General features: G+C 42.6%; 1 protein-coding gene and 1 non-coding gene across 6 annotated transcripts in view; both read right to left on the bottom strand.

The window, feature by feature from the left end:
• Window positions 1-14463, bottom strand: part of LOC114882932 — a 188063-nt gene that overhangs the window by 13922 nt on the left and 159678 nt on the right. Inside the window, exon 4 of one of the 5 annotated variants that reach the window (XR_003790504.2) lies at window positions 8798-9294. The exons of 3 other annotated variants lie outside the window; for them this stretch is intronic. The gene's annotated coding sequence lies outside the window, so the exon portion shown is untranslated. One more of the 5 variants, XR_003790505.2, reaches the window with a different exon arrangement.
• Window positions 5497-5568, bottom strand: Trnaq-uug. Its single transcript has one exon. It is a non-coding gene; the product is annotated as a tRNA-Gln (tRNA).

Genomic DNA, 14463 nt, shown 5'->3' on the forward strand with positions numbered 1-14463 from the left:
GAAGGAGACGCGGAGGATCGTAGATGAAGAGAAAGAGGGAGAAGCTATATCGTAAAGTCGATGGGGTATTTTTACATGAAGTCATTAAACCAGTTTTACTGCGAAACAAAGTGCCTTCTTGCCGTGACGCGGTATCCCTCTCTCAATCCCCGTCCCGTTGCTTAATTACTTCTCATCGTCGAATTAAGGAGCTGAATCGCGTTCTGGTTTTAACGAGAAACGAATGTTTAATGAGGGATCCGCGATCAATTCTCACGGTGTAAAGGAAATTGTTTCCAGTGACAAAGTTTTCAAGCATTTTAAGAAATATTCTACTAACAAAATCTATGGACAATAATTGTTGCTAATACTTGATTTAAATCAATATGTCCTCTCAGTATCTATGGCAAATTTAAAATTCAAATACAATTTTTTCAGGATACTTTAGGATCTTGATTGCTTTTCTCTGACCACACCCAATCACCCGTGACTACAGATACAAAAGAACTGGACATGTCAGGAGTCACCTTCAGAGCTCAAGACACTGAAGGATAGTATATAGTCGTTGGTATCGAAGCAATCGTTTTGCAATTCCATTCTCTACTTGCCTGACCATTGCTCCTCCACTTGAGGAACAAGTAGATTTACCCAGATCATGGTCAGACACGATAGACGAATGAAAACATACATTTCTTCGTGTCGCTATTTTGAAATTCGGTTGAATCCGAACCTCTTTCATTTACAGTGACCCAGAAACCATGTATTTTATACATTTAGACAATACACACGATTGACGTCACGAATTTTTAGTTCGTATCACGAGAGCACCCAGGAAAATTGGGGTCGACTCTATCAACTTTACGACGTAGAGAACGAAAAGAAACGATGTTTCTTTAATATAATCGCTTATCTAACTGATAGCATTTCTAGATATTTCAAACGCTATCTAGGAGCAACATCTTTCGTTACCAAAAGCAAAAGCTTCTTAACCCAGTTTCGTATCAGGAAGTCGCATCTGCGAATGTTTTAAATTGAAAAAGGGAACGACGAAAGAGGAGTATTGCTTCACAAATTGGTTTACAAATTTTAATTATTGCAAAAATATTTAAAAAATTTAACTCATGCTTAATATATCGTAAAAGTATCAGAACAATAAAAAGGACTAATCCTCAGAATATTCAATCTCCTCTAAATGAATACAAAAGAATATTACAGAATCCTTTATATTATTACCAACAAATCGGCAGACCTATTAAACCCATGTTACCCCAAGCAACCCTCTTTATACAAAAGCACCTTTCATTTACAACTCAATTTCACTCTTCCCCCCGAATTACGATATCCTAAACGTTCGCTCTTCGCAGCCACCCGTCGTCGTCGTTTCGTGCATACATTAAAACGCACCTTAAGGGGTGCGGATACCGTTGCAAAATGGACGCAACGAGCAGGGGAACGAAACGAGAGATCGTATACGCGAGCCTGTTAAATCGTCGCGTAGACAAACAATTTTTAAGGGGTAGTTAAATCGTGACATTGTGCGTTCCTCGTCTGTAATCATTCGATACGGCGGATGGGCCATTTCCGGTTCGTTCATCAGGGTGCGTTCTTTTTTTCTTTTACGAAGACCTTTTTACGCGATGCCACGCACTTTCGACGTATAAAAAATTTCGCGTCTTATTTAAACGTTCCCCAACGTCTGACGTTTCTTTCGTGTCCCCATCTCTAAGAAAGGAAACAGGGATGAAGACTAATATCGTTTTTACGATATAAGTTCGAGGGTGTCTCGCGAATCGCGAAGGGTTAGGCCTGGTACCCGCCACTTTCGAATGAAACGGATTATAATTGATGCGATGGCTATAAATTTCCAAGCGTTTGGGGTTTTACGACGAAACGGGATATTGGCTGAAGGAGGAAGCGTCTATTAAAAGTATGCAAAGTTTCGAGCATGTTTGCAGTGACATCCGGTTCCCTGTTAGACGACATTCCTATTATTCGAAGACATAAATTATGATATCAAAATCTTATCAAAATCCTCTAGAAAAACACCGAAAAAAATGTCATTGCAAGTGAAATTCGATTAAGTCTTGTCAATTATGACCCAAATTTATAAAATGTATATCTAAAATTAAATGTATAATGTTTTAATGTAAGGGTTTCATATACTGAAAGAATAATTTTCAAGAGAACAGTGTAAAATTTAAAAAATAATAATAATAATAGAAAATAGAAAATTGAATTGAAACTGGGCTCTCTCCTTGGTCCGCCGTCCGAGAATTCAATCAGCAAACTACCAGGAAGAGGTTCCCCAAGTTCAAATAAAGTTTCCATTCGATCATATTGAAAAATGAAGTACATCAACATTCCGTGGTGCATCTTTCACCGAAATCGTAGCCTCTCCAATCATCGTATCGAGTAGCTGTCAGTCGATAACTGTAAACCATTCAAGCACACCTGCCGCGCATCGAAACGTCACCGTACGGAATAAAAGTGGACGCAGCAGTGAATTAAGCAGGATTTACGCGCGACATTGGATTTATCTCGCAACGAGCAGCCGCGAGCAGTCACGTTAACTGATCGACAGCCTTCGAGTGATTGTCGAATAGAGGCGGGTTCGTTCGAAGCGGGTATAAGCGAGTTCGAAAACTGCCGGCGCGGCTGTAAAACCGTGTCTCCGCGAGCGGAGTCTCGTCTTATCCGGGCGAGATAGCGAGCGGTATCTCGGAGGGAAACTTCTCAAACCGCGGCTCGATTGGATAACAAACGTTTTATCGCGTTTAAATCACGCGATAGAAAGAGAGCGCGTGGCCGCGTTAAAGTTTAACAGCTTCTTCGGCAATAAATAATATTATGCACGCTTAACCACGCCTCCCTGTTCGAGAATAGAGTGTGCCGAGGGGGCAATTAAATAAAATGCGATACCGTTCGAGTTATGACTGGGAATCTTTTATGGTTTATGACCAACGCTGGATATTCCTTAAATCGGGGTATAAAGTAACTTCGCTCCGTTTAAAAGCGGCTTTTTCCTTCCACTGAAAAACGTCTTGGTAAAATATGAATGCTTTTAGGATCTGATTCGAGCGATTGCTTTTTATTTTATTACCTCAGGATTTGACGAAGTTTGTCGAAATTGATTATTTCAGACATATCCGAATATAAATGCGTGTTTAGGTTTATGGTTCTTCTTAACACTGATTACTAATTACAAGTGGCAATGAAGGTGTTAGATAAATTCGACAAGATCGCGTTAGAAATGGCTATTCAAATTCGAATACCTCCTTAAAGTTTCTATCTAAAAGGATCTCGAGGATGATCTACACCGAAATACGATGATCCTGATTCCGTCTGGCCTAGAGGATCGTCTCTATTCGCAGACGATGCAATTCCACGGGCAAAGTGTCAGAGGGATGGCTCGTGTGACTCTCGATTACACGTTCCGTCATTACGGGTCGGTATTTTATCGTCCGGCCAGAGTTATACGGGGTTCTGCTCGTTAACCGAAAACTTCCAAGGGATCGTCTCGTTCAAATTTAAATTGAGAAAGTATTTTACGAGCGCGCGACAGTTTCACGGTAGCGTTGTCACATCTTGATGAACTTCCGGTAACGATCGCGGCAAAATGTCCCGCTCGTCGTAAGTTTGCCGCCCGTTTCGCGAACCGTTCTCGTTCAAGGGAATCTTTGCCTAGCGAAATCGGCCATTTCCACGAGATTAATGAACGTCGATCACTTATTCGATCCATTTATTCCTGATTGCCGATTCCTCGCGCGATTATCTTCGACGATTGTTCGAAACATCTTCGAAACAGACGATATCAACACCTGTGGATTTCGTGTGATTGATACGTTCTGATACGAAATTACAGCTCACTTTATGTTGAAGTTATAACATTGTCGTTAATCATCGATAATTGTCGCAACATTCAACTTGTCAAAAAATAAAAAATCTAACTACGTACATAATTGAAGCTCAATTATCTATAGTTAAGAAATAATCGTGACTGATAATATCAGATGTAACTTATATACATTACAACCTCGAAAAGGTTAATTGCCGTAGAGTCATCTCGTTTTACGAAGATTGCCGCGAATTGCAAGCATCGCGACACTTTTTTTTTTTTTCATTCTGATTAAAGGGAGATGGAACGAGCGCGACATGGCTCGATGGAAATATTGGATGGACGTTGGTTGATTAATGCTGGTACCGGGAAACGCTCGGTAATAATGTGTTCGCGTGTGTGCGAGCACCCGATGAGAATGGCGAGCGTGTAATTTGTGTGATTTTACTATTCGCGTTGGCGTTTTGTAATTGTGATTGATGACGAACGGCCACGTTAGGTGCTGGATATGTTTGTCGTACGAGTGGAGAATGATTGGTTTCGTGCCTGGACGAGTTATATCAATGAAAGTATATCATGAATCGTCAACACGGTTTTGATTGTAGAATTTCAAACTAACGGAAAGATTACTATATTGTTGCAAAGTGAATTTAAGAATCGTTACTCTTACAACTTCAATTTGATTTAATAATTTTAACACATTCACAAACATTTTTTTATTTTCCTAATAATAAATTGGGCCGAGAAGCTCATCTTATTGCTACTGATTTAATAGATTACCAATTTTTTAAATATTAAATAGTTTCTTCTTTATTGCGGATTATTAAATTTCCATAGCAAAGGAAAGTTTGTCCATGATTGATATAAATGATATACCTAAGTACAACGTAATAAACGTTCATTATTTTTCAAATCAATTTATGTGCAACATTGTAAGAAGGGGATACGTTATGCAAGGGCTGCATGCCTCTAATTTGTACGATTTTAATCAATATTTAATGGTGCGCTGTTGTATACCACGTAATCTGTCATCGGAAATGCATTACTTACAATGTTTCAACGTGGTTAGGGAAAGGCTTAATTTTCTCGGTAATTGGTGGCTCGATGCAATTTTGATTCGCGAACTACACGACAGCTAACTGCAACTCATAGATTTTAGATAAGGCTGTACTAAGCATACAAAGACGACGAAGAACTTGCGTGTTTCGTGGAAAATGTCGCGATAACGCGTGGTCTACGCCTCTCGTGAATTATCGAATTACATGTATAATAAATGATATATCGCGTTAGGTCCGTTCGCGTTGGACCTATACGATTATATAATATAATTAGCGATTGTGCGAGCACAGCAGACACGACGATTCGACAAGCGTCATTGATATAGAGATATCACGTGTCGATCAACGACGAAAGACGACCTGTCGTGTCGCATCAACTGTCATTAAAAAAGTAATCGAACAACGAAAATGCATTAAAATATTATCCATTTTAATAGATACGGATCTTATGTATCGAGTAACGTGCTTTTAGGAGGAACGCTTTAATATCTACTTATCGATGCACGACTGTTTGCGTTTTTATTTAAACATTTTATTGTACAAATTTTGTCGCTTTATTTAGAAGATGATTTTTGATTATAAAATGATACAAAAAATTAATTTTTAAATAAAAAAAACAGCTTCAGGTCCCACCGAGATTTGAACTCGGATCGCTGGATTCAAAGTCCAGAGTGCTAACCATTACACCATGGGACCGTCGTGGTAGACGTTCTCCGCTTACTCTAAATTTATGATCGATTAATAAAAATAAATCAATAATAATATTATTCGTTATTTATTATTATATATTGTTACTTGTTAATAAAATATGATTAATGAAAGCATTATAAGATATTTATGTAGCTTTATATGATACCTGAAATGAATGTAAGCATTCTACATGAAAGAAGTATAAGTATATATTAAATTATAAAATTAGGAATTTTATTAAATATTGATTCAGTTCAATGAAAATTTTAATTTTATAATAATATAAAACTGAAATATAACATTTACTGAAACAAACATTCATTTCAACGATAAGGATCATTGTATTTCCGCAGAAATAAAAGAGATACAAATTATTCTATAAAATAAAGTATTCTCACCCCTACCTTTCCGCGTTTCAATTATTGTTAATTCAACCAACGAGTAGTCAGACCTCTCCCCCTTCAATTCAGCCCCGTTCAATCGGATATCAAATCCAACTGTAAGCTACGAACAAATCGCTACCATCCCGTTCATCCCTCTAAAAGAAGGAGGAAAAAGGAGGGAAAATAATGGTAATTTACAAACCCCTTCCCACATTCTCGACACTCGAGCCCCCACCCCAATCGAGGCCAGGGTGAAAGGAAGAGAGAAAAAAGCCTCTTGAGCTATTTCGCGAGTGTCGTCCCGAATCGGAAGAGGGGCGAACAATATATAAATTCAGAACACCCCAGTGGAGGGGGGTTGGAAAGTGAACATAGATTTCGAAAGCATCGACAAGCAGAAGAGAGAAAGCAGGGGGATGAAAAGGAGGATGGGTCGTTGTTGCAAACCCTCTGCCTTCGTCGCGCCGGCGTGTCAACCCCTAATTGAACGGAAGCCGGCAATAAATATTATGTTTCTTTCGTGGGGCACGGTTTTATAATGGCTCGCAGTCTTCGTACCTAGCGGCGGCACCGGAAGCGGATGTGCAATCAGTGTGACATGTGCTCGTGGCGGGCCTCCACGAATTTATTTTCCTCGCCTCGATTCACCACCGTCGTGAATCGTTCCACGGTGTTCAGCCCTGGAACGAACGATTAAAACAGAAATTGCCGGCCCACTGGAAACATCGTTCACCCTGTCCATTGACTATTTTCTACCACGAAATTAGGTGACGTCACCGGGACCAGCAGGTGGGATTTCTATCGTCCACCAGTTGCTTTGAGAAACAAGGGTTTTCATTTCTTTTATTTTAACTTGTAACTACGATGTCTCCCTTTCGTTTTTAATAAATAAATTAAGACATAAAAGTCTCAAAATAAAAACAAAATATGTTATTATTGATTAACCCATTACTCTTCCATCCCAATCACAAATAAATCGAATTCCGTGAACAGATTCATCCCCTTTCGGCCGAATGGAACATTAATGAAAGCCAAACGAACCTCGATCGAGGAGGTTCGTGTGACACAAAATATTCTTAACACCGATCGTTTCATGCCATCGATATGATTAATGAAAGGGAGAGAGCAGGAATGCGTGTACGGGTTCGGGAGAGGCATTCGTCAAAGGGAGCCGAAAGAACAGGTGAACCATCGACCCTTTAGCTTTGTCTTTGGTCGCAGCTCGAACAGAAAACACTCGACTCGCTCTCTATCCGATTCCCCAGCGTCGTTCCTCTCTGTGCTCAGCCCGGGCTGTGACTTCCGGTTCCTTTCCAATAATTAGAAACAGCCTCGTCTCGCCGTGATAACAATAATGCCGCGTGCTGTGGCCCTCCGGGGGCAACGGTTCGTTCGACATCAAAGTGATGCGACCCCCTTCCAACCCCCCTTCCAACCCCCTGCAACCCTCCGGTGCATCAAGGCATCGCTAATGAGATTCACTTTGCCTGTGCCGCGAGACGCTTCCTTCGTCTACGTTCGATTATTTTGATCATTTTGCCGATAGTCCGCGCGAACGACGCTCCATTCGCTCTTCTAACGCCTTTGAACACCGCTCGCAGATCCAGCTGCCATCGCAAGTCTTTTCACGCCGGTTCCTCGCAATTAAAAGCGATTTTTGAAAAGGTGCCGCGCACTCCACGCCGTCCATTGTGCGCCCCCGGGAAACGCTCGAGTGTTCAAGGGATGGATTCCGTTCTCGAACTGAATAGAGCTGATAGAGTTTTCAGACGTTCCAGAATCGCTATTGTACGATTCGTAATTGAATTTCTTCAGCATCGTGAACTGCATAAACATACGTTGTCTAATTACAAGTGCGGCGTGTAATTGGTGCATACTTGAGATAAAAATTTGATCGTAAATTATTGCGAGATTGTTAATCGTATCGCCAAGTAATGATCGTGAATTACCTAAGTTTTTACGAGCGACCATAAAATTTGTAATTGGTACGATAAATAAAATACTAAAGAACGAAAGTTTCATTTAAAATGCAATTTACACATTGCTTGTGTTTCACAAGTTTCAAGAGAATTTAGCATTGAATTCACAGCCTCGATAAGCATCTTAATTAATTAAAACGCTCGTATTACTGAAAAGTTTCATGTTTCGGAATATTCTATATCGTCGGTCTTGCGATTCAACTTTCTTACCTTAAATTCGAAACGGATTTCATCCAAGGAATGATATGATAGAAATTTATCATTGACACTTAATGAGACGTGATTGCGTTCTCGAATTGAATGCCATTTAGTCGAAGATTCATCGCTGTGTAACAACCACTTTATTAAAGATTTTATCATTGCACGGCATTAAGGTAACACGAAACGACCGTATACATTACCAATTATACGCACGACCGTCTTTAACCGTCTCTAGATACGATTATACATTTCCGTTACATCGTGTGCTTAATTGGATCGATCATTTCTAGCCGAGTAATTTCAGCCAGACTCTACTGTACATTAGCCATTCTGCTATGCATGCATACGTATCGGCAATCTGCCAACCAGGAACTATCTCCGTGTTTTTCTTACATATTTAGAAAATTACGCTAAATCGATGGCTAGATCTCTGTGAGATTAATTCGCGTCTTCAATAAATATCCCGTTGAGATAGGTGCAATTACAAAGTTGCGATTGATGGAAAAGATACGACGAACTTCACAGGGTGTAATTAAATTGATTTATAACTCCTCGCTAGATTGAGATTAGGCTATTACATATATTTTATTAAATGTTGTCATGCAAGAATGTTAGACGCATGGTAACATATCCTTTCTATTAAAGGATTCATTGGAATACTAGGATTCTAGAGGATTTAGGTATAAGAATTATGATTTATATTTTATTTTATTCCCAAGTTGATTTATAATCTTAAATTAGAATCAATATTCCATTCAATCCAGTTCTTTACATTTTTCTCGTTCGTAAATTCTTTAAATGTATAATTATCATCTTGCGGAATTAAAATTCATAACACATGTATTTGAAAACATCTTCGAATAATCAAAAAGAACACGTGTTCATCGCTTCTCGAGCACACGGATCCCACGTTACTTTTCCAGCCCGTTAAACCGCCTGTTAATTCCCGTTAATGCTTCCCGTTAATTACGTATGCATCTCGATGCACAAGCAACGAGCAGCGAAGCCGAAACAGCACGGTGACGAGTGCATTGTGATGCACCCTTACGCCGGCACGCGACCCGGGCCGGATTTTAAAACGCGCGGGAAAAAGAGCGCCGACGGATGGATAGGGTCGTCGAAGGCTTCCTCGAGGCACACGAGAACCAGCTCGACGGGACGAATTAACGCTGGAAAATAAAGGCGGAACACGCGGGTCACGGATGGTGGCAAAATGGGCCGTGACTAACGTCCGCTATTCTCCCGACGCTCGATTTCATTTCGAGCGAGCGACACGCTAGAAAATCGCCGGCCATATTGCACGAATTTGTTCGACACGTGGTCGTGGTTATTAACGACGGGATGTCAGACAATTTGTGGCGGCACTCGGACGAGGAAAATTGAAACAGGTAGCCGACCCACCGGGGTTTATAAATAATATAATCGACGATTTTAATGGGGAAGGGAAATAGAATACTTTTGCCCGTTGGTTTGGTTAATCGCGCGAACCCGTTCAAATTATTGTGTCCCGTCGCGATCTCCGCTCCCATCGATTCGTCCGTCCACCCAGACGCACCGACAATTATGTATTCATGAATATTTTAATGAACTATCCTCGAAATGGTCGTTCATCGCGAACCGTTATCGCCTCGAGCTGCCTGGCTTCGATTCGGACGAACGATGATGGATGAAAGGGTGCACTTGAAACGTCGTTCACCCAGGAAATTTGAAGGGTCGCGTACCTTTGTGATGTTTAAAAAGTTTCCAAAAAATAGTTATAATTTGGGTTTGTAATAAATTTTGAAAAATTCTAAATTAATTTATGGAACAATAATTTTCTACAATTAAAACCTCTAATAGCATTAAATTAATTCCTCGTTGAAATTAACGAGTATTCATTAATTCACACTCGTGCAGCTCAAGGAAAGTGGGTGAAAGCAGAAGGGAAGCAGGCAAGAAAGAATCAGCCCCCAGGTTTCGTTCCCGGAAAACGAAAGCTCCCATGCTCGATCCCGCTTCGCGTTCACGCGCGTATCCGGGTTTCATAATTTTATCAGCGAAAATCAGCATCGCGGGTGTCGTGACAAAAAGCGAACGTTGACAGATGCCGCGATGCGGGCTCTATCTGCCGATGGCATCTGACCAGGCACGCCCATTTCGGATCGTTACTCTAGTTGCCGGTTATCGTTTCATTTTTGCCGCTCTAATAATAACAACGATACTCCTCGCGCCCTTCTTTGCAAGCTCACCCTGTATCCTTGCCCGCTCGTCCTTCGACTTGACCGCCCGTCGGGCGATTGTGTCGTACTTAATGGTTTTCGCTCCTACGGTGTCGCGGAAAACGCGGAGACAGAGAGCAGGGAGGAAGTTCAAAGGGCAGAGTCGAAAGGACGGGCTTCGGTTTTGCTTCTTTCTGTTCGGTGAACCGCGCTCGAGTTATTAGCCTCGTCTTGATGGAGATGAATATCTCGGGGCGGCTGCTTTGGCCGCCCAGGAAGGCTCGCCGGTAACTTTGTAACCGAGTCGAAGCTGAGTCACACGGGCTTTCGCGAGAAGTGTATAAAGGGCTCGAACGTCGAAGGGCTTTTTGCAGCGCGGTTCCTTGGTTTCTGTTCGCGTTATTTTGATGAATAGAGGGACCGAATGGCTTTCGAAGTTTGTTCAACGTCTTAGGAACGATGGCTCGGGATATTCTTCATGAGGGGGGATTTCAAGATATTCGGATGATTGAAAGGGTAGATTCGTGTAACGATAGCTACGATGCGGGAGTGTTGATGATAAGTTAATTGAAGGTGTTAAAATTAGGAATAGGAATGCTCGAAGATGACACATGAAATTCTTTCACCTATTTATCGTAATTTCTATCTTAACGAATTACTCGTTTCTTTGAATTCTTCGGGCAAGTATAATGAAAAGGCAACTTTTTATTTACACATGTATCTCGCGAAATCTTCACCCTCGTAACAACAGACGGAAGAACATCGCGAAAGACGTGAGCAAGGGACAAAAACTGTCGATAACAATTGTCTAGCGACCTGACAAATGGTACCGGGTATCAGGATGCTAGCAGTGGATTCTTGTAATTTTAGATTACACTTGGCTGGCCGGCGGCTATGGTTAACGCATGGTCGGCCAACCCCCTCGACCATCACGGAGTATCTTGTCCAGAAGGGTTAGATTAGATACGTCGTTCACTTCGGGCCATATATCTGTTCGACCCCGTCTTTCCATCGCTATGTCGCATGTGTACGCACACCTACCGTACGGTGTGCCCGTTTATTGACCATGCGTGTCCATCCCTGGCTGTGTGTTTTACTCGTACCTACGCTCGCTGGATCGGTCGTGTGCACGTCTGTCCACGCGAGTGTAAGTACGTGTGCGGGCGTATGTGCCGGTGGTGAGTTACGGGGCTGCGGACAGAGTGATGCATTGCCGTGGAACCGAGAAGGACCAGATCCCACGGGAATCGAACGGGAACCCTTACACCTCACACCATCGGCCAGCGTGACAGGAGGCCGGTGAATTATTGGAATATCGACGCCACCGGGCATTAAATGCTTCAATTACGATTATTATCGAAATGCAACGGAATGATGCGCGCGTGCACGCGATACTCGAGGCTGCAAACTGGAACTCGAGATTCATCGTTGCACCGCTACATGTCGTTTCGCGAAGAATTGATGACCGGCTAGGTTTACAACCAGAGGATACGAATTAAGTTTGCAATTAATGAAATTTATACGACGTTGCTCGATTTTCCCCTACCACTCTCCCCCCCTCTGTGAGATTGAAATATGCGACTGTTCCCGTTGACGTTTGTTTTTATCAGAGGTATAAAAACTCGGTCGGGTGTATGTAAATTTTCAAAAATCACACTCGGAGCATTTTTTATTTTTCATCGCCGTTAAACGAACCTTTAAGAGGCCGGTAAAATGCTCGACCGCGTATATACGCGGCTCGTAAATAAGCTGGCTGTACAAATGAAATAAAAAAAAATTGTATCGCGTAATAAATACGGGAGCACGAAGCACGACTGCTAATGCAGATAAAGTGTATAAAAGAGCGACGGTTATGGATTCGCACTGGTTTGCGTTCTGGCACGGTAAAACTGTCCCCGGTGAAATACACCGGGGACCAGTATCGAGGGTAAACGTTATTGTTGCACCATATAAATCGCGCTTGATCGCGGAGGAGTATGGATCGTATATCAAAACTACTGCCGCCGCAGCGTGGTAATTTGTAGTCGGTAATAGAAGAGGGTAACTCTCGACGAAATTATTATCCAGAAAATACATGAGCTACCCGCAACTCCGTTTCAGGATACGTGTGTATGTATCGCGCGATACTTCCTGTGAAAACGAACGAACCGGTCCAAGTTTTATTGCGGTCCACGAAGCCATAACTTTGGAGGAAACCTTCGAAACCACCATGGTCTCGGAATTTTCGTAGGATAATTAAGGGATCGAATTAGGGGTACGGAAGAGATATCGCAATTATAATTATTAAAAGTTATTTCAAAAAAATCTTTCCATTTCTTATTGATTCTCTTCTCAAAGAACTAAAAGGCAAGGTCTATCGCTCGAATAGAGAGTCACGGACAGGTAGAAACGCAGACAGGAAGCTCGAGCGAGAGGAAGATAGAGAAGAGTCGGTAATAGAGAAGTTTCCGAGCGAGCTCGTTAAAACTAACTCGTAGCCTTTTCCCAATCGCTAATGCGTCCATCCGGCCGCATCCAGCGGTACTTTATTTTTATTTAAAACGGCCAAACCCTCTGTAGCCGTGCTGGCTGACTGACTCTCCCTTTCGTTGCGTTTCATTTCATTCCGGCGGGGAAGCGATTCGTTCGATCGATTACCGCGATTCGAATAAAATGTAAATGGCACCGGTACGAGCGCGACTCGTGTGTTATGCAAATTTCGTTCGCTCGGTAATCACCGAGTGGAAGCTGATGTCTTCCTTCGCTACTAATGGCCCGGGAAAATGAAAAAAACGAGCCACTAGACCGAGGAGAGAATCACGTGAATACGGGACTGCTCGCAGACGATGACTATTCAGAGTGTTTACCTCTGAAACATACGTCTCTAGCTCGAGCGTGTCTGTGCGGGTGGATGAAGAGGAACCGAGGAAAACGAGCGTACGTTTCGTAGGAACGTTCTTGAGGGGTTGTCCCCCGGAGGGCACTTGACTTCAATAGTTTAACGAAATTGCCAAAGACACGTGGATTCCACCCGTCTCGATTTGATCTGATTCCCGTAGCTGCTACGATATTTATTCGACTCTGACCGTCTCGGAAACTGAACTCTATTCGAGAGCACTCGTTTTCCTTAGCTTGTGTTACGGATAGAAATTGGATTCTCGCTTGAAATTCTTTAGTTTATCTTTGATACTTTTTCCTTCTTTATTTTTTTTTTGAAATAAATGAAAGAAATGGATTAGGAGTAGATCCTGCTTATACTTCCCTCCGTTTCAATGATTATTTCTGTATTCTATTTATCTTGTTAAGAAATAGGAATAAATTAAAATCTTATTCCCTACAAAATATACTATCCACTTCATCGACCACTCCATCCTTTCCAGTGTCCATCCCAACTCTATAATACATCAAGCTGCTGAGCAATTACAGGTCGAACAGAAAAAACCATTACCAGGATCCGGGCCAACAAATCGCAGGATCGCCGCAGTGTCGTCGCAGGAACACGGTCCGGGCTAGTACATCCATTACATTCCTGCCCACTAATTTCCACCACTTACCCGTTGTAATTAATGCCGCTACGTCCAGGCCGCCTTCTATCGAAACAATCGACGCCCGCCACGATGGAACCGCGCGCGCACTGACAGTCAGCGTGACGGCGCGGCGCAGCGTGGCGCGGCGACTCGCAATCGTACGGCTCGGGGGCAGGGTGGCGGTGGATCGGTCAGAGGGGTGTAGCTGCAACAGTGCCGATAGGCAAATCCAATGGCGAGGATCGGTGCTAAAGGGTGTCCGGTAAACAAAGACAGATCGAAAGACGAAGCCGATAGAAGCGAGAGGGGAAAACGAATGGGATGGAACGGGAACGGAGAAGGTACGATCCGCACAATTGTGGCACGGAGGGTACACGGTTGTACGCGCGTGTTGGTTAGACACATGTCCGAATCGAAAGGACGCGAGGTGCATGCCGGTGCATTCATTGCACACCGGGTCCAGCGTGCGCCGAACGCAACGCGGTGTCCAGTTCCGCAGGATGATTAATTAGTTGTCGTCCGTTCCATGCCACCGTGTCACTCTTGTCACGGCTTTGTCACTTCGCTGCAAATACCGTCGATGCAACCTCCTCCTCCTCCCCCGTTTCTCCACACCGCCTGGGCTCTCCCTAAA

This window comes from Osmia bicornis, chromosome 1 (assembly GCF_907164935.1).
Source record: "Osmia bicornis bicornis chromosome 1, iOsmBic2.1, whole genome shotgun sequence".
In the NCBI taxonomy this organism is placed as follows: domain Eukaryota; kingdom Metazoa; phylum Arthropoda; class Insecta; order Hymenoptera; family Megachilidae; genus Osmia; species Osmia bicornis.